Consider the following 22,472-nt stretch of genomic DNA (forward strand, 5'->3'; position numbering starts at 1 on the left):
TGATCTGGCTTCTGGAAAAAAACTAACTAAGTTCCATATTTTTGTATAAGAGCTTATCACCTCTACAGTGGGCTTCTCGGATATGCTGAATCTAAGGGTGCTATTTTCATTCATGTCACTTAATTTTCAAGGTTACCCCCATTTTTCAACAATTAAGCAAGTTTTGTCAGGCTCGTAAATTTTGATGGGTGCTATTAAACTTGGTGAAATTTATATATTTTGAGTAAGGACAAAAATTCAATTTTTTTGAAGGTTTCGCTTGCTACTGTAACGCATCGCTCCTTACTTACAGTTCGTTACCGCGAACTGTTTGCTTACTTACACTGAACTGTTTGTTTACGTACGTTGACACTTACTTACAGTTCGTTACCACGAACTGTTTGATATACATTTAGATTGATATTTGCAAATATTATTTTAATAATAGCGCTTGGTTTGTTCAACACGAATTATTTTACGTTTATACAAAATATGAGAAGTTTTAATGTAACTCCTTAATTTTAGTTAAAAAACTTGTTTCTTTTTATCTAGTTCTATATAGGAGCTTAACACCTCTACTGTAGGGTTTTCAGATATGATGAATCTAAGGGTGCAATTTTCGCTAAGGTCACTTGGTTTTAAGGGTCCCACCTTTTTTTCAACAATTAAGTACTCAGACTTGTAACTTTTGATGTGTGGTATTGAACTTGGTGAAATTTATATATTTTGAATAATGACCAAAATTCAGTTCTTTCAAAGTTTTACTTACTATTGAACAGCATCGCCCCTTACTTACAGCTCGTTACAAAGAACTGTTTGACATATTTTCAGGTTGATATTTGCAGAAATTAGTTCTATAATAGCGCTAGTTTATTCAATACGATAAGGTATCATGATAAACTGGAGAAGCGTATTATTTTTTTTTTTTTTTTTTTTTTCCTATTCTTATCTTTCATTCTGTGAAAACAAGTTAGTTCCAATTTGTATTAATTACTTTAAGAGTACAAAATCAGTAGTGATGGTACCAATATAAATGTAAGTTTTTATACAGAAAAACTTATTATTCATTAAATAGTGTAATTAGTGAATGAAGCCATAAAACAATCCATGTTAACAAACTGTAAGTAAGGTGCGAGTCGGTCCAATAGTAGCCAAAACTGTAAAAACAGAGTTTTAATAGCGAGAGATACATGTAGAAATTCATTATGTAATGAATGTAATGTAATGAACTCATGTAAACTTCATTAAGTTTAATGCTGCTCATCAACAGCTACTAGCCTGAAAAATCTCTGTGATTTTGGAAAAAAGGGGGTTTACCCCTAAAAGGGTCAAAATTTTTTAAAGAAAATCACATCATTAAATTCAGCGTATCAAAGAACTCCACGGTAGAGATTTCAAGTTTTGTCTGCAAAAATGTGGACCTTCATTTTTTTTTGTAAGAAAAAAAAGACACAGATGTGTGTCTTTTTTCTATAATGGAAGATTGAAGATTAGATACTAGAAGATTGGGAGAGAGCTTTTGCAAACAAAAATTAACAGTTATATTGTCCCTTTTAAGTGACCAAAAAGATTAGTGAGCAGCTATCCCTCTTTTCACTCCCCATTTTTCCCCAAAGTCATCTGATCAAAATTCTGAGATAGCCATTTTGTTCAACATAGTTGAAAGGTCAAATAGAAATGCCTCTGAGGATCAGATGACCCCCTAGAGTCTCTGGAAAAAGAGCTATGAGATATGAATTTGGCCATTGTTTACATATAGTTTTATATTATTGGGGTGTATACAGAATTTTCTAGAGGTCTTCCACGGGGAGAATCTTTTGTCGGGAGGGAAGTTTCTGGGGAAGAAATTTCTACGTGAAATTTTGCATGGTTGAGTTTTCCAGAATTCCTCTTTGAAATTCATTTTATTTGTCTTACTTTCTTTTTGCGACTCATTTTCCATGTGGAGATGTTTCGTGGGAATGATACAAGGACAATTTTCAGACCAGTTGAGATTGCCAAGAAATTTTTCTGCGTGGGAAGAAATTTTTTGCGATTGTTCATGGGGGACTTTTTCACGGGGAAAAGTTTCCAATGACAAGGAGTGAGGTCTTTAGTGAACACTTCTCCTCGGAGGGGGATAACTGGCATGATTTGAGAAACAATCGGGATGGAGGAGGAGGCAGATTTCCCCAAAATATTCGAAAAATAAAATTAGAAAACAACAAGTTTATTCAACTGAAAATAAGGAGCTTCTTCGAAACTTAAAATGAACAAAAATTATTCGTTGTATGAGGGGACTGCCCCCTGCTAAATATATAACTCTTTACATTAAAGTTTTATTTATTTTCTTAATTCTTCAAGAACGACTTCGAAAAATAAGAGCCTTTTAATTCGAATAAAATGTTTTTTTTTAATACTAACCAATTTTAGAATATAGAGCAGGGGACAGAGGAAAGTGAGCCCCCCCCCCCCCAAACTTACAGGATTATTTTTTTTTATTTTAAGTTTTAATGCTGCTCCTTAGTTTCAACTGAAAAAACTTGTTGTTTTTTCTAATATAAAGAAATGAACTATTTCAAAATTGCGGTTATTTCAAAATAAAGGGAAATTATTTCTTCGATATCGAAAAAACAACAGAAGATTTACATCTTCAGTTTCATAATAATGATTTGCAGAATTTTTTCCATGCAAATATCCATAAAAAACAACAAGAAAGAACAAAAAAGCGGAAGAAAAACAAACAAAAAACACCGAATATAACCTTTAAAGGTTGCTTAGAAGGGTTAGTTTCATTTTGTGGTGGCACATGATTTAGTTTTTGAACATTGAGGATAACTAGCAGAAGTTTTTGCCAAAATTTCTGATTTGGTTCTGTTATTCGAGGACTGAACAATTTCCTCACTATTGTTTTGTCTTTTTATTTCTTCATTTTTTTTTTGTTCTTCGTTTTTTCGTAGATCATTCATAGCGAGCATGATCTCAGAACCTATTTATATAGATGTCATCGGCTCCGAAAGAATGCCAAAAGAATATTCATCTCCCCCATAAGACTATCTGTCTATTTTTATTCAGTTAGCCAGGGTCATAAGAGGGCCAACTTGACTTTTATTAAAACCTTATCTTTTCGACAGATATACCAAAGGTTCCCCTGTAGAAAACGTGTTTTTGTATCTCACAGATTGGCAACATGTAAAGACGATAGGCAGATTCTGTGAAAATGAATACTGTCTCTATATCTAATCTAAGGTGGCTATTATGCTGGTAGCTGGTAGTGGTAGTGGTCATCTTACTGTTAATTCATTTCTAAGATTTTTCTCGTTAGTTTGCTGAACCAATCACTCCCCAGACCCCTTGAGCTACGTTTCACAAGCAATTATACCAAGGCTTTACGTTAGTAATAGTTGGAATGGCTCAGGTTTTACGCCTTCAGAAGTAAGAAAGGTAATAAAAAAACGAGTAAAAATTTTATCTTGTGACAAAGATAATCAAATTCCCGACCAAAACCATCGCTGAGCTGCCTTCCGTGTAACAAAAATAGGAATGAAGCCCAGCAAACACGACAAAAAGACGAACATCAAAGGGAAAAAATTAAAATGACAAGTCAAATCTCCAATTGAAATGTGACAAGGTGACTGAATGACAACCCTGGCTATAGGATGAAAATACATATTTTGCTTAAGCCTCCATTTTAGAGAAGTCTTACCGTTGTTGTTTTTTTTGGCATTTATGCAATGCAGGCGATTTTTGTATTGTTCATAGCAGTTCTGGCAATAGAGTACTTAATTAAGCTCCATTTAGTCCATTGCAGGCGTTCAAGCATTTTTAGCATCCTAGAATCTTATTCTTTGATTGTGATTTTTAATCCTTTTAGGAATAAGAAATTATCCTTTAAGGGGCTCAATTTGGGAGAATAAAAGGGTCGAGGACCAATGAAAACAAATTTTGCTGGCAAAAATCAGAAGTCATGCTTGATCAATATTGTGTCAAACTCTTATTTCACTTTTTTGCAGTATTACTCTTTCACAGAAAAAAGAAAGATTTTAACATGTCTCGCAGTTTCATTTTCTTCATTCCTGGAAAATATTCTTGGTTACCTTCAATGGCTCAGAAATTCAGTTCAAACCAAAGGATATATATAAAATGTATGGGTTTCACAACAAAAATATGATTTTCATGCAGTCCTCAAAAAGCGAAACTCTTGGAGAGGTTAAAAGCTTGGTCAATCTCCAATTGAACTGTGACAAAGTGACTGAGTGAAAACCCTGGATATAGGATGAAAAATGCATCTTTTGTTCAAGAATTCATTTTAGACAAATTTTGTCGTTGTTCTTAATTTGACGGTCAAGCGAGCATTTTCACAGTGGGATTTGTAATATTCCTTTTAACAGATTTAAAGCATCAGAATTGTCATTAGGTTGCGAAGTAATTGATAAACTAGCTTTTTTTCTCATCCGAAAGGTACTGCATGGTACGATTTCTTTGCTTAATATCCAGTACCCTTCAAGAAGCACAAACTGGGAGATGATAAGAAAAATTCATTTGCAGTAATCCGCGGAGAATCTGGAACCACGGAATGGTTTCCCTACGACTGTTTGAAAAAATAAAAAGCAGGTCGTCGAGAAACAGAGTGAGAAAAGGAAGGATTTAAAGGATATTGCAACCTCATGGGACTGGATGGAGAGTGAAGCTGTGAAAAGATTGGAGTAGACAGGAAGCGTGCGAAGGTGCATTGGAAATCAGGTGGCTTCATACAGTGAGCTGTTACTAGTTGCAGTATAAATCGAACTATACAGCCTCCCAGTTGTAGAAGCAATGCTGCCAAGTGATGGCACATTCATAGCTAAGCGTTTAGAATAGCCCTGAATGTGATAATAAAACACAAAATTTATGTTATTTTTTTGTTAAAGAGTTTTTTCAAATACCTCAAGAATAAATGCTCGATCTCGAGTGAAATCTGATAAAACATTATCTTTTTTATTACAATGCTGTAAGAATAAAGAGTTCAGTTGCATAGTTGTATTTTCTTAATAAGACTGTCAGATGTTTTGAAAGGCAACATGAAAAAACAAAATAACACCCATTGGTTATATCTGTTTTCTTTTCAAATGCTACCGCAGAAGTACTAATCGAAAGTTATTGTACACGGGACGGGTGGTACTCCCTTCCCCTTCATATACAGGATAAACTCTGTTTCTTTGAAGATTTAACGTCGGCCTTAATTTCATTTGAAAATACTGCTTTATATTTTCTTATTCAATTTATTAGAAGGCCAGTTCTAGTTTCTAGTTTTATAAGTTTCCTACATTTTCCTACATAATTTCTTTAAATCAGACATAAGCCTGGAGGAAAAAATCCAAACAAAAAGAATTCTTTAAATCAAACATATGCCCGGAGGGAAAAAGTACTTTCACTGACTGAAACATAATAAAGAATGCAGACAAGAGAAGATAAATCAAAACAAAAGAGGAAAAAGCACAGCCGTGTTATTAGAGATAGACATAAATCCACCCAGCTTTTCTAAAATCCATAAGAAAATTATGCCCAGAAGACTGCATGGTTGCCTTTGGTAACTGGGCCTACTCTGTGGAAGTCACTTTGGATTCATAAAAGATCACATGACAACTTATGCTTAGCACCACATAGTCGACAATATTAATTATGTCTTAAAAAATTGGAACGTCCCAAGGACAACTTTTGCTGAGTTTAAAAAGGAGCTGGACACGGTAGATTTTGAATTACTGTACTGCAGACTTATTGATTTGGCTTTTTGGAGAATTATAAATTATCTTCAGTGAATTAAATCGTATTTACAACGAAGGTCAATACGGATTATGATTATCAACTACATAATTTGTTTTATGATCTACGATTCTAGATTTTATCTTCCTGGCGTATGACCAGCCGAAACAGCAATTAAAATGTGGAGCCAAGCCTACATGGTCTCATAACTCATGCGAGTGATGCTCTACTGAATTTGAACTAAATCTACGTTGGAGGGGCAGCCTGAGGTGTTACGGCAACCTTTGTCTGGCTTCGCCGAGTAAAGTGTTGTGAGACCAACACTTTGATTTTGTTTCCTCGCTTCGATTAAACGCTGAACTAGGTACATCAACTCGCAAAAGTTGCTAACCCCTCACTGAAACTCGCAAAAGTTACAATACCCATCATTGCTGCTAGCAAAATCTGCGAGCCCCTCATTGCCGAAGATGATTATGAGCTAACAGCGGACTGTTGCTAAAAACTCCCCTATATGTCTCACAATTTGGTATTGGCATATTTTTGGTCTAAGTGTATATCTTACTACTGAAGTTGTAAGCCCATTTAAACTCTCAAATGTATATCTCATTAAGGAATTTTTCTACCAAAAAATGGATGAAATATACTTTGATTTGCTCATCAAGAGCTATCAACTGCCGTCACAAAGAAATATATCTGTCTTAGTTGAAAAGGTGACTTTTTTGCCACAGGCCAAGCTTCTAACGTCATCACTTAGAAATAAGCAAAGTATAAACTCTAATTTCTTTAGCGATAAGAGAACTTAAGGTTTAAGAGGCAAATCTGATACCATTTCTCTAGCGTAATCTCAAGTGCATAAAAACGAATGATAAACTCAGCTGAAATCACGAACAGAAATGACAAGAAACAATAGATTTTCGGCCCCAGGCAAGAGTTCTACGAAGCTTTCCAAAATGCAAAATCATATTCATTAATCCAGCCTAAGGTCCATACTTTCCGTAAAAACCGCAAAAGTTAGACCCTTACCACTTTCAAGGAATAGGATGAAATCGGGGTGCTAGGAAAAAAAAGAAAAAAGAAAGAAGAACACGACAAAACCAAAGTGTTCCTCTCGCAACACAATAAATTTACTAATCTCACTTTCTCTGGTGTTGATTTTAGTAAATGACAATAAAATTTTGGTTATAATAGTGTTATTATTAATCTTTAAAAAAAATTCGTGAATTTTATGATTAGTCCAGTTTTTGAAACGAGATATCTGGGATTTTTGGTTTAATGTAATTGAATTTAAAAAAAAAAACATTGTAAAGTTATGCCCTCTAAGACTGCTAGAGGCCTAAGTTAACCTCGACAAATAACTAGTTTGTTTTTCGTGTCTGTGTTAAACATCATTTATAGTCCGACTTTTCAACCTTATATTGCACATGATATGAATATTGGGAAAGTAATTTTTATACTAATTATAAAATTAGTTACATATTTCAGAAAAAAGTGGTTCACATCTCAGGAAAATGTGCTAATTTTAGTGATTTAGTAACTTCTTACAAATATTCCAGTATTTTAAATGAGAAATGAAATAAAGTGAGGTCCGACCATATTTTTCACTACATGGATACAACCTTATGAAAATGCTTTTTGGAGAGATTTCGTGGTCTTGGGACGTTTTACCCAGATAAATCAAGACGTTAATATTAATTCTTGATCGTGACATACAACTCAATTCATCCAAGAAATAAAAATTCAAAATGGATTTTGGTGAGTATCATGGTTTTATCATTTATTTTCTGTATCTCCTGTTCTTATGAATTTACCTTCTTGTAAGTCTTCTTTTACGTTGCTGGTTTTACAGTTTACTTTTTATTGAACTTTTGTGCACAGATCAGTTGACCAACTAGCGATGCTAGTTTCTTTACTTTTATTTATTTCCTTACATGGACTGATGAAAAAAAGGTATTATATATATATATATATATATATATATATATATATATATATATATATATATATATATATATATTTATATATATAAATATATATATATATATATATTATATATATATTATATATATATATATATATATATATATATATATATATATATATATATATATATATATATATATATATATATATATATATATATATATATATATATATATATATATATATATATATATATATATTTAATATCTATCTACAAAAGTTCGGTAGTACCTGTTTAAAGATTTTGAAATGGAAAACTGAGAAAATATTATTGGCTAACTAATGTATTTTTAAACTTGACAAGATATATTCCAGAGATTAACCATTCGCATGAAAAATATCCACAACCTGAAGATTATCGACCAAGGAAAAAAGGAGCAGGGATAGAAATGGATACCCAGCATAAATACAAAGGTTTGACAGGGAAAATTCTTTACACTCTCCCAAGAAATTCCCATTTCCCTTAAATCTTTCCTTACGATATCTTCCCACTCCATTCAGGAGCGACCTGCTTCTTGTTTGGCACTTTTGTGGTTGACCAACAAGGACTTCCTTTGGCAAATGTCATCCTTCATCCACAGGATTACCCAAGCTATCTCAACCTTTATCTCATTGTAGCCCTAAAAGGCGGGATTGATCCACATTTTTCATAGAGCTTATTGAGATACGGCTAGAAGGTCAGTACGGTCAGTCACTAATGGATTACCCACACAATCCTGCGGCAATTTTTCTGAAAAAAAATCTAGCGAATCCTCCTTGGTTTTTCAGAGCACCCACATCTCAAAAGCATAACTTTACTACTGTCATCACTATGTACTACTGTCATGCCAATATTCTAATTTAGATTCGAAGACTCTATTCCCCAATTCTTCTTCAATTTTTTCGACTATGGAAAAACCCTTTTGGCCTTGGCTATTCTATTTTTAACATTTTCAATGCACCCACCTTTTTATTCTAAGACTAAGTCTAAGAGACTTAGTTTTCTTAACATTAGTTGTCAAACATATTCATGCACTCTTAACTCTCAAAACCTTTAAAATTTTCACTCATTTTGCTAACATTTTATTTGGGATTCTTAAATAATCAGCATTAATCTAATTCTAGGAAAGCTTTAATTTCCCAAATTATCCCATCTTCTCTCATTGTCTATCCTGTGCTCCTTAGCAAAAATTCCATCAAAATGATCCATACAAATGGGGATAAGACACAAAGATGGTTAACTTTTGATTTAATAAGAAACCAGCTACTATCCCCATGTCCTAATTAACTACACCAATGTTATTTTCGTACATATAACTAATCACCTTACTGTTTTCAATAGGTATACCAAAGTCGGATAGGACCTCCATTAGAGCTCTACGATGAGGTGAATCAAACGCTTGCTCATAATATATCTGGGATTTTTTTTTTTTGAAACTTATAAATGTCAAAGATCATAGAAGGCCATGGTGTTTAAGCCCTGATTGATTCACTTTTAGTTTTGGATTACCCTAAACATTCTTAAGTAGCCAATATACAGCTAAGTAGCTATTTCCCCACAGTAATAAGGGCGTTGCTCCTGGGTCCGAATAGAGAAATTACCTATTTTTGCGTTCATTTTGTGAACATAAATCAATTTAATTACATTGATATTATTTCCAAAGGTTCACTTATCATAGTGATATTATATTTAGTATCTTTTGCTAGGAGCACCACTAAACGAGAGCAAAGAACTTATTTGCAGATATGTATATATATATAATATTATATATATATACATATATATATATATATAATATATATATATATATATATATATATATATATATATATATATATATATATATATATATATATATATATATATATAATATATATATATATATCATGAAAAGAGAAATCACCAATGCAACAGCACAAACCCACACAAAAAAAAAGAGAGTGACAGAAGGAGAAAAGAAAGATTGTTACTTTAACCCACCCCTGGTTTCATTTGTTTTTAAAGTAACAAAGAATCTAATGAAGAAACCTGTTTGTTCTCGAGTTTTACACACCGTAACTGAGCTGGGTTTCCCGGTGTCATATAAAAACAATCAGAAATTAAATTACAAATACCTTTTTTTCGACTAACAAAATGGAGCAAAACCAAAACCTAAGACGAACAGAAATTAATACATATTTGAAAGGAGTTGCCCTTCCACAAGACCTTTCCCTTTACACTATGAGTTGAAACTTTTCGTCCGAATTCCTTACGAACGATTCCTGAAACACAATGGCCGTTTAATTAGAACTAAAGGCTTTGATTTAAAATTCCGTAAAAAAAATTTTTAGCGTAAAGAGCGAAGCCCTTCCATGAGACCTTGCTCTTTACACCAAAGTTTAGAATTTTTTCTCAATTCTCTAAGAATGATTCCTGAAACACAATGGCCGGCTGATGGAATATTAAGCTTTGTTTTAAAATTCTATAAAACAACGTAAGCATAAACAGCCAGGTCTTGAGGAGGAGGCAACCTCTTTCATATAAGTGATAATTTCTGTTCGTCAAACTTTAGCACAAAGAGCGAGGTCCTTCCATGAGACCTTGCTATTACGCAACAGCTTGGACTTTAACAAACAAATACAGAGTAGAAACAATTGGAAAAAACTTTTCAAGACAGTGGAAATCAGTTCTGTGGATATTTCGGCCCTATATCCAAGGGCCGTCTTCAGTACAATACAAGAAAAAGAGAGAAACTATATATATATATATATATATATATATATATATATATATATATATATATATATATATATATATATATATATACATTCATACAGAAAATATACTCACATACATGCGAAAAGAATGAAATGAGAATATAAAATCATTCAAACTAACAGAACAAATTGATTACATGCAATCTCTTAGAGCCAGCCTTGTTTGTTTAGCAGCCTGTCTCAAAGGCCTTTTCGTAGCCGGTTGAGTAATATTATAAATCGGTTTAGTAACATATTTGTGAAAATATTACATTATACTCAATTAAATTTGAGTATAAAGAATTTAGTGAGTATTCCCTTAAGTCCGTGTTCAAAGAAATATTATTATTTATTTTGAGATTAATTTCGATTGATAAAACATGTGGGATAAAACAAGTGGTTCGAGAATCAACCGAAATTAATCTCAAAATAAAAAATAATATTTCTTTCAACGGAGACACACAATCTTTGAACTCACAAAACCTTTATAATCTTACGTTTTTATTATGTGTACGAGGGGGTTTGTACCCTCGTTAATACCTCGCTCTTTACACTAAATCGTAAGTTTTGTCTCAATTCTTTAAGAATGACCCCTGAATCAAAAAGGCCGTAGAATAAATAGTTGAAATTACTAAAAATACTTTAGCATGAAGAGCGAGGTATTTATCTCCTCCTAAATACCTTGCTCTTTATGCTAAAGTATTTTTAGAATCCCTCATATGCGTAATAATCTCTGTTCGTTTTAAATTTCAATGCTATTCCTTACTTTCAATTGAAAAAACGTTTTCATGTTTATTTTGTTATTGTTGTTTTTTTTTTTATAGTAATGCTAGAAAATCCTGAGCCCTTTTCATTGAAATTTTCTTCCCCCATGACATATTCCTCCAAGGAAATATTCTCCCACATAGCCCCTCCCATCAACCCCAGCCCCCAAACCAAAAAATCCCCCTGTAAACGTCTGTTCACTTTCCAATAACCATTTCTATATGTAAACACTGGTCAAAGTTTGTAACTTGCAGCCCCTCCCCCAGGGATTGTGGGGGAGTAAGTCATTCCCAAAGACATAGTTATTATGGTCTCTGACTATGTGGAACAAAATGGCTATCTTAAAATTTTAATCCGTTGACTTTTGGAAAAAATGAGCGTGGGAGGGGGCCTAGGTGCCCTCCAATATTTTTGATCACTTAAAAAGGGAACTAGAACTTTTCATTTCCGTAAAAATGAGCCCTCTTGCGACACTCTAGGACCACTTGGTCAATACCATGACCCCTGGGAACAAGAAATAAAAAACAAAAAAAACAACAACAAAAAAACAAATAAACACGCACCCGTGATTTGTCTTCTGGCAAAAAATACAAAATTCCACATTTCTTTAGATAGGAGCTTGAAATTTTTGATATAGGGTTCTCTGATACGCCGAATGCGATGGTGTGATTTTAGTTAAGATTCTATGACTTTTAGCGGATGTTTCCCCCTATTATCCAAAATAAGGCAAATTTTTTCAGGCTCGTAACTTTTGAAAACAATATTGAAATTGTTTTTGAAATTGTAGAAACAATAGGAAATTTTTTCCAAGACACTGGAATTCAATACAGTGGGTGTTTCGGCCCTGGGCTCACGGAAATTTTCTCCTGAAGACGGCCCCTTTGACATTGGGCCGAAGTATCCATTGGACATAGGGCCAAAATATCCATTGAATTGAATTCCACTGTCTTGAAAAAAAATCCCTATTGTTTATATGCTGTGTTTGTTTGTTACCATCAACAGAAATAGGGCCAAGACCCCCTAAACCATTTAAAGACCAGAGCGTTAAAATTAAGCTGGTGCGGATTTTTTTTATGCTACTGAGTAATTTTATGCCATGCAGTTTTTGGTGGTTGCATTTTTATTAACTCCTTTTACATTCATGTTAAAGCACCAATTTTCCTTTTCTATCAATGTTCTCTGGTTTGATCATTGGAAAATATTTATTTTTCAAAAAAGCCTACACGTGCAATTTTCTAATCTAAAAGTTCGTGGTAACGAACTGTAGTAAGGAGCGACCCAGCTCAATAGTAAACGAAGCTCTAAAAAACGGAATTCTGATGCTAAAAGATACATAAAAAGAATCGAATTTTCACTTTGATTCTAAATATATAAGTTTTAATTAATTTAGTCTTTTTCATCAAAAGTTAGGAGCCTGAAAAAATTTGCCTTATTTTGGATAATAGGGGGAAACATCCGCTAAAAGTCATAGAATCTTAACTAAAATCACACCATCGCATTCGGCGTATCAGAGAACCCTATAGCAAAAATTTCAAGCTCCTATCTAAAGAAATGTGTAATTTTGTATTTTTTGCCAGAAGACAAATCACGGGTGTGTGTTTATTTGTTGTTTTTTTTGTTGTTTTTTTTGTTTTTTTTTCTTGTTCCCAGGGGTCATGGTATTGACCAAGTGGTCCTAGAGTGTCACAAGAGGGCTCATTTTTACGGAAATGAAAAGTTCTAGTTCCCTTTTTAAGTGATCAAAAATATTGGAGGGCACCTAGGCCCCCTCCCGCGCTCATTTTTTCCAAAAGTCAACGGATTAAAATTTTAAGATAGCCATTTTGTTCCACATAGTCAGAGACCATAATAACTATGTCTTTGGGAATGACTTACTCCCCCATAATCCCTGGGGGAGGGGCTGCAAGTTACAAACTTTGACCAGTGTTTACATATAGTAATGGTTATTGGGAAGTGTACAGACGTTTACAGGGGGATTTTTTGGTTTGGGGGCTGGGGTTGATGGGAGGGGCTATGTGGGAGAATATTTCCTTGGAGGAATATGTCATGGGGGAAGAAAATTTCAATGAAAAGGGCTCAGGATTTTCTAGCATTACTATAAAAAAAAACAATAACAAAATAAACATGAAAACGTTTTTTCAATTGAAAGTAAGGAAAAGCGTTGAAATTTAAAACGAACAGAGATTATTACGCATATGAGGGATTCTAAAAATACTTTAGCATAAAGAGCAAGGTATTTAGGAGGAGATAAATACCTCGCTCTTCATGCTAAAGTATTTTTAGTAATTTCAACTATTTATTCTACGGCCTTTTTGATTCAGGGGTCATTCTTAAAGAATTAAGACAAAACTTACGATTTAGTGTAAAGAGCGAGGTATTAACGAGGGTACAAACCCCCTCGTACACATAATAAAAACATGAGATTATAAAGGTTTTGTGAGTTCAAAGAAATGTGTGTCTCCGTTGAAAGAAATATTATTATTTATTTTGAGATTAATTTCGGTTGAGTCTCGAACCACTTGTTTTATCACACATGTTTTATCAATCGAAATTAATCTCAAAATAAATAATAATATTTCTTTGAACACGGACTTAAGGGAATACTCACTAAATTCTTTATACTCAAATTTAATTGAGTATAATGTAATATTTTCACAAAATATTTTACTAAACCGATTTATAATATTACTGAACCAGCTACGAAAACGCCTTTGAGACAGGCTGCTAAACAAACAAGGCTGGCTCTAAGAGATTGCATGTAATCAATTTGTTCTTTTTAGTTTGAATGATTTTGTATTCTCATTTCATTCTTTTCGCATGTATGTGAATATATTTTCTGTATGAATGTATATATATATATATATATATATATATATATATATATATATATATATATATATATATATATATATATATATGTATATATATATATATATATATATATATATATATATATGTATATATATATATATATATATATATATATATATATATATATATATATATATATATATATATATATATATGTATATATATATATATATATATATATATATATATATATATATATATATATATATATATAATATATATATATATATATATATATATATAGTTACTCTCTTTTTGTTGTATTGTACTGAAGACGGCCCTTGGATATAGGGCCGAAATATCCACAGAACTGATTTCCACTGTCTTGAAAAGATTTTTCCAATAGTTTCTACTCTGTATTTGTTTGTTAAAGTCCAAACTGTTGCGTAAATAGCAAGGTCTCATGGAAGGACCTCGCTCTTTGTGCTAAAGTTTGACGAACAGAAATTATCACTTATATGAAAGAGGTTGCCTCCTCCTCAAGACCTGGCTGTTTATGCTTACGTTGTTTTATAGAATTTTAAAACAAAGCTTAATATTCTATTAGCCGGCCATTGTGTTTCAGGAATCATTCTTAGAGAATTGAGAAAAAATTCTAAACTTTGGTGTAAAGAGCAAGGTCTCATGGAAGGGCTTCGCTCTTTACGCTAAAAAATTTTTTTACGGAATTTTAAATCAAAGCCTTTAGTTCTAATTAAACGGCCATTATGTTTCAGGAATCGTTCGTAAAGAATACGGACGAAAAGTTTCAACTCAAAGTGTAAAGGGAAAGGTCTTGTGGAAGGGGCTACTCCTTTCAAATATGTATTAATTTCTGTTCGTCTTAGGTTTTGGTTTTGCTCCATTTTGTTAGTCGAAAAAAAGGTATTTGTAATTTAATTTCTGATTGTTTTTATATGATACCGGGAAATCCAGCTCAGTTTACGGTGTGTAAAACTCGAGAACAAACAGGTTTCTTCATTAGATTCTTTGTTACTTTAAAAACAAATGAAACCAGGGGTGGGTTAAAGTAACAGTCTTTCTTTTCTCCTTCTGTCTCTCTCTTTTTTTTCTCTTTTGTGTGTGTTTGTGCTGTTGCATTGGTGATTTCTCTTTTCATGAATATATATATATATATATATATATATATATATATATATATATATATATATATATATATATATATATATATATATATATATAATATGTATATATATATGTATATATATATATATATATAATATATATATATATATAAATATGTGCAAATAAGTTCTTTGCTCTCGTTTAGTGGTGCTCCTAGCAAAAGATACTAAATATAATATCGCTATGATAAGTTAACCTTTGGAAATAATATCAATGTAATTAAATTGATTTATGTTCACAAAATGAACGCAAAAATAGGTAATTTCTCTATTCGGACCCAGGAGCAACGCCCCTATTACTGTGGGGAAATAGCTACTTAGCTGTATATTGGCTACTTAAGAATGTTTAGGGTAATCCAAAACTAAAAGTGAATCAATCAGGGCTTAAACACCATGGCCTTCTATGATCTTTGACATTTATAAGTTTCAAAAAAAAATCCCCGATATATTTTGAGCAAGCGTTTGATTCACCTCATCGTAGAGCTCTAATGGAGGTCCTATCCGACTTTGGTATACCTATTGAAAACAGTAAGGTGATTAGTTATATGTACGAAAATAACATTGGTGTAGTTAATTAGGACATGGGGATAGTAGCTGGTTTCTTATTAAATCAAAAGTTAACCATCTTTGTGTCTTATCCCCATTTGTATGGATCATTTTGATGGAATTTTTGCTAAGGAGCACAGGATAGACAATGAGAGAAGATGGGATAATTTGGGAAATTAAAGCTCTTCTAGAATTGGATTAATGCTGATTATTTAAGAATCCCAAATGAAATGTTAGCAAAATGAGTGAAAATTTTAAAGGTTTTGAGAGTTAAGAGTGCAGGAATATGTTTGACAACTAATGTTAAGAAAACTAAGTCTCTTAGACTTAGTCTTAGAATAAAAAGGTAGGCGCATTGAAGGTGTTAAAAATAGAATAGCCAAGGCCAAAAGGGTTTTTCCACAGTCGAAAAAATTGAAGAAGAATTGGGAAATAGAGTCTTCGAATCTAAATTAGAATATTGGCATGACAGTAGTACATAGTGATGACAGTAGTAAAGTTATGCTTTTGAGATGTGGGTGCTCTGAAAGACCAAGGAGGATTCGCTAGATTTTTTTTCAGAAAAATTGCCTAAGGATTGTGTGGGTAATCCATTAGTGACTGACCGTACTAACCTTCTAGCCGTATCTCAATAAGCTCTATGAAAAATGTGGATCAATCCCGCCTTTTAGGGCTACAATGAGATAAAGGTTGAGATAGCTTGGGCAATCCTGTGGATGAAGGATGACATTTGCCAAAGGAAGTCCTTGTTGGTCAACCACAAAAGTGCCAAACAAGAAGCAGGTCGCTCCTGAATGGAGTGGGAAGATATCGTAAGGAAAGATTTAAGGGAAATGGGAAATTCTTGGGAGAGTGTAAAGAATTTTCCCTGTCAAACCTTTGTATTTATGCTGGGTATCCATTTCTATCCCTGCTCCTTTTTCCCTTGGTCGATAATCTTCAGGTTGTGGATATTTTTCATGCGAATGGTTAATATCTGGAATATATCTTGTCAAGTTTAAAAATACATTAGTTAGCCAATAATATTTTCTCAGTTTTCCATTTCAAAATCTTTAAACAGGTACTACCGAACTTTTGTAGATAGATATTAAATATATATATATATATATATATATATATATATATATATATATATATATATATATATATATATATATATATATATATATATATAATACCTTTTTTTCATCTGTCCATGTAAGGATTAAATACAAAGAAAAACTAGTTTTTTTTAACTGAAAGTAAGGAGCGACATTAAAACTTAAAACGAACAGAAATTACTCCGTATATAAAATGGGTTCTCCCCTCCGCAGTCCCTCGCTCTTTACGCTAAAGTTTTTAATTGTTTTAAAAAGTAGAATTGTGGCAAAGAGTCAAACTTTAGCGTAAAGAGCGAGGGACTGCGGAGGGGACAACCCATTTCATATACGGAGTAATTTCTGTTCGTTTTAAGTTTTAATGTCGCTCCTTACTTTCAGTTAAAAAAAACTAGTTTTTTTTGTATTTAATTTCTGAACGTTTTTGAATTAATGCATGTTTGATTTTGGCTCTCCGCACATAAATTATTGAAATGAAATTAGTATATTAATTTTTTTGGCTAAATGGCTTTCTCTTAGTTTTGATCAGACGATTTTGACAAATAAGGGGCGGGGAAGGAGGCCTAGCTGCCCTCCAATTTTTCGGTTACTTAAAAAGGCTACTAGAACTTTTAATTTTCAACGAACGTTTTTATTAGTAAAAAATATACGTAACTTAAGAATTAACTTACGTAACAAACTTTTATATTCTTATATTTTTATTATGTGTACAAGGGGGTTTGTACCCTCGTTAATACCTCGCTCTTTACACTAAATCGTAAGTTTTGTGCCAATTCTTTAAGAATGACCCCTGAATCAAAAAGGCTGTAGAATAAATAGTTGAAATTACTAAAAATATTTTAGCATAAAGAACGAGGTATTTATCTCCTCCTAAATACCTCGCTCTTTATGCTAAAGTATTTTTAGAACCCCTCATATGCGTAATAATCTCTGTTCGTTTTAAATTTCAATGCTATTCCTTACTTTTATTTGAAAAAAGTTTTCATGTTTATTTTTTCATTGTTTTTTTATAGTAATGCTAGAAAATCCTGTGCCCTTTTCATTGAATTTTTCTTCCCTCATGACAGATTCCTCGAAGGAAAGATCCTCCCACAAAGCCCTCTCCCATCAACCCCACCCCCAAGCCAAAAAATCCCCATGAAAACGTCTGTACACTTCCCAATAACCATTACTGTATGTAAACACTGGTCAAAGTTTGTAACTTGCAGCCCCTCCCCCAGGGATTGTGGGGGAGTAAGTCATTCCCAAAGACATAGTAATTATGGTTTTCGACTATGCGGAACAAAATGAATATCTTAAAATTTTAATCTGTTGACTTTTGGAAAAAATTAGCGTGGGAGGGGGCCTTTTTGCCCTCCAATTTCTTATCACTTAAAAAGGGCACTAGAACTTTTCAGTTCCGTAAGAATGAGCCCTCTTGCGACACTCTAAGACCACCTGGTCGATACGATGACCCCTGAGGAAAAGAAAAAAGAACAACAAACAAACAAATAAACACGCACCCGTGATTTGTCTTCTGGCAAAAAATATGAAATTCCACATTTTTTTAGATAGGAGCTTGAAATTTTCGCTATAGAGTTTTCTGATATGCCGAATGCGATAGTGTGATTTTCGATAAGATTCTATGACTTTTAGGGGATATTTCCCCCTTTTTTTCCAAAATAGGGCAAATTTTCTCAGGCTCGTAACTTTTGATGACAAAGACTAAATTAATTGAAACTTATATATTTAGAATCAGCATGAAAATTCGATTCTTTTGATGTATCTTTTAGCATCAGAATTCCGTTTTTTAGAGTTCCGTTTACTGAATTAGAGTTCCATTGAGCTGGGTCGCCCCTTACTACAGTTCTTTACCACGTACTGTTTGAAAAGAAAATAATTCGGTATTTCGGGGCTTCTGACATTATTACTCCTTTGCGGAAGTTAGGCTCAAAATTGAAAAAGGATTATATTTTTTCTCTGTGCCCTACTTTATATTTTTCTCTGTGTCATACTTCCACCTCTTAGTTCGTTTATTTTCCCGTTAGTTTTCACCTGTTTTCGCTTTATAGTTGTGTTATCTCTTAGCAGTTCTTTCGTTAGTTGAGTTATGGTTGTGGTATATATGTTTTATCGCTCATATAGTTGTGTTATTTTCAAATTATACTCCATAATAGAGAGGCTCCGAACACCCAGCATTGTATATTAAGCTCTGAATTTGACGTTTTTTTCTAACGTGACCAGATTCGTCCTGCGCCCTTTTCATTGAATTTTTTTCCCCCATGGCATATTTCTCCAAGGAAAGATCCTCCCACATAGCCCCCTCCCTCAACCCTACCCCCAAAACCCAAAAAAAATCCCCCTGAAAACGCCTGTACACTTCCCAATAACCATTATTGTATGTAAACACTGGTTGAAGTTTGTAACTTGCAGCCCCTCCCCCAGGGACTGTGGGGGAGTAAGTCATCCCCAAATACATATTTTTAATCATTGTCGACTATGCTGAACAAAATGGCTATATCAAAATTTTGATCCGTTGACTTTGGGAAAAAAATGAGCGTGGGAGGGGGCCTAGATGCCCTCCAATTTTTTTGGTCACTTAAAAAGGGCACTAGAACTTTTCATTTCCGTTAGAATGAGCCCTCTTGCGACATTCTAGGACCACTTGGTTGAAACGTTGACCCCTGGGAAAAAAAAAACAAAAAAAAAAAAAATAAACACGCACCCGTGATTTGTCTTCTGGCAAAAAATGCAAAATTCCACATTTTTGTAGATAGGAGCTTGAAACCTCTACAGTAGGGTTCTCTGATACGCTGAATCTGATGGTGTCATTTTCGTTAAGATTCTACGACTTTTAGGGGGTGTTTCCCCCTATTTTCTTAAATAAGGCAAATTTTCTCAGGCTCGTAACTTTTGATGGCTAAGACTAAACTTGCTGAAACTTATATATTTAAAATCAGCATTAAAATGCAATTCTTTTGATGTAGCTATTGATATCAAAATTCAATTTTTTAGAGTTTTGGTTACTATTGAGACGAATCGCTCCTTACTACAGTTCGTTACCACGTACTGTTTGAAACCAAACAGTTCGTGGTAACGAACTGTAGTAAGGAGCGACCCGGCTCAATAGTAACCAAAACTCGAAAAAATGGAATTTTGATACCAATAGCTATATCAAAAGAATCGCATTTTAATGCTGGTTTTAAATATATAAGTTTCATCAAGTTTAGTCTTACCCATCAAAAGTTACGAGCCTGAGAAAATTTGCGTTATTTTAGAAAATAGGGGGAAACACCCCCTAAAAGTCATAGAATCTTAACGAAAATCACACCATCAGATTCAGCGTATCAGAGAACCCTATTGTAGAAGTTTCGAGCTCCTATCTACAAAAATGTGGAATTTTGCATTTTTTGCCAGAAGGCAGATCACGGATGCGTGTTTATTTGTTTTTTTGTTGTTTTTTTTTTTTTTCCAGGGGTGATCGTATCGACCCAGTTGTCCTAGAATGTTGCAAGAGGGCTCATTCTAACGGAAATGAAAAGTTCTAGTGCCCTTTTTAAGTGACCAAAAAAATTGGAGGGCACCTAGGCCCCCTCCCTCGCTAATTATTTTCCCAAAGTCAACGGATCAAAATTCTGAGATAGCCATTTTATTCAGCGTAGTCGAAAAACCTTATAACTATGTCTTTGGGGACGACTTACTCCCCCACAGTCCCGTGGGAGGGGCAACAAGTTACAAACTTTGACCTGTGCTTACATACAGTAATGGTTATTGGGAAGTATACAGGCGTTTTCAGGAAGATTTTTTTGGTTGGGGGGAGGGGTTGAGAAGAGGGGGATATGCTGGGGGAACTTTCCATCGAGAATTTTTCATGGGAAAAGAAAACTTCCATGAAGGGAGAGCAGGATTTACTAGCATTTTTAAAAAAAAAAATAAAAAATAAATGTGAAAAAGCTTTTTCAGCTGGAAGTAAGGAACAGCAATAAAACTTAAAACAAACAGAAATTATTACCCATATAAGGGGCTCACCTCCTTATGATACCTAGCTCTTTACGCTAAAGTATTTTTAGTAATTTCAACTATTTATTCTACGGCTTTTGTGATTCAGGGGTCATTCTTAACGAATTGGGATAAAATTTAAGCTTTAGTGTATAGAGCGAGGTACTGACGATGGGGCGAATCCCCTCATATATGTAATAATAACATGAGAATACAAAAGTTCTTTACGTAAGCTAATTTATAAGTTACGTAAATCTTTTACCAATAAAAAGATTCGTAAAAAATTAAAAGTTCTAGTTGCCTTTTTAATTAACCAAAAAATCGGAGGGTAACTAGGCTTCGCCCCCGCTCTTTTTTTTTCAAAATCATTCGATCAAAATTATGAGAAAGCCATTTAGCCCCCCCCCCCCAAAAAAAAAAATGTGCAAATTTCGTTTTGATTATTCCTCTGCGGATAGCCAAAATCAAAACATGCATTGATTCAAAAACGTTCAGAAATTAAATAAAAAAAACGAGTTTTTTTAACTGAAAGTAAGGAGCGACATTAAAACTTAAAACGCACAGAAATTACTTCATATATGAAAGAGGCTGCTTCCTCATCAACGCCCCGCTCTTTACGCTAAAGTTTTTTACTGTTTTAAAAGAAGAATTCAGAGAAAGAGTCAAACTTTAGCGTAAAGAGCGGGGCGTTGATGAGGAAGCAGCCTCTTTCATATACGAAGTAATTTCTGTGCGTTTTAAGTTTTAATGTCGCTCCTTACTTTCAGTTAAAAAAAACTCGTTTTTTTTATTTAATAAATAAAAGTAAAGAAACTAGCATCGCTAGTTGGTCAACTGATCTGTGCACAAAATTTCAATAAAAAGTAAACTTTAAAACCAGCAACGTAAAAGAAGACTTACAAGAAGGTAAATTCATAAGAACAGGAGATACAGAAAATAAATGATCAAACCATGATACTCACCAAAATCCATTTTGAATTTTTATGTCATGGATGAATTGAGTTGTATGTCACGATCAAGAATTGATATTAACGTTTTGATTTATCTGGGTAAAACGTCCCGAGACCACGAAATCTCTCCAAAAAGCATTTTCATAAGGTTGGATCCATGTAGTGAAAAATATGGTCGGACCTCACTTTATTTCATTTCTCATTTAAAATACCAGAATGTTTGTAAGAAGTTACTAAATCACTAAAATTAGCACATTTTCCTGAGATGTGAACCACTTTTTTCTGAAATATGTAACTAATTTTATAATTAGTATAAAAATTACTTTCCCAATATTCATATCATGTGAATATTGATGAATATCATGTGAAATTATAGTCAGTCGGACTATAAATGATGTTTAACACAGACACGAAAAACAAACTAGTTATTTGTCGAGGTTAACTTAGGCCTCTAGCAGTCTTAGAGGGCATAACTTTACAATGTTTTTTTTTTAAATTCAATTACATTAAACCAAAAATCCCAGATATCTCGTTTCAAAAACTGGATTAATCATAAAATTCACGAATTTTTTTTAAAGATTAATAATAACACTATTATAACCAAAATTTTATTGTCATTTACTAAAATCAACACCAGAGAAAGTGAGATTAGTAAATTTATTGTGTTGCGAGAGGAACACTTTGGTTTTGTCGTGTTCTTCTTTCTTTTTTCTTTTTTTTTCCTAGCACCCCGATTTCATCCTATT

At 33.2% G+C, this 22,472-nt stretch overlaps 1 protein-coding gene across 2 annotated transcripts in view; it reads left to right on the top strand.

The window, feature by feature from the left end:
* Positions 1 to 963: 963 nt before the first annotated feature.
* Positions 964 to 22,472, top strand: part of LOC136025393 (integrator complex subunit 6-like) — an 84,369-nt gene continuing 62,860 nt past the window's right edge. Inside the window, exon 1 of one of the 2 annotated variants that reach the window (XM_065701385.1) lies at positions 964 to 1,014. The gene's annotated coding sequence lies outside the window, so the exon portion shown is untranslated. The remainder of the gene's footprint in view (positions 1,015 to 22,472) is intronic. The other variant, XM_065701387.1, reaches the window with a different exon arrangement.

The sequence above is a fragment of the Artemia franciscana genome, chromosome 3, assembly GCF_032884065.1.
Source record: "Artemia franciscana chromosome 3, ASM3288406v1, whole genome shotgun sequence".
NCBI lineage: Eukaryota > Metazoa > Arthropoda > Branchiopoda > Anostraca > Artemiidae > Artemia > Artemia franciscana.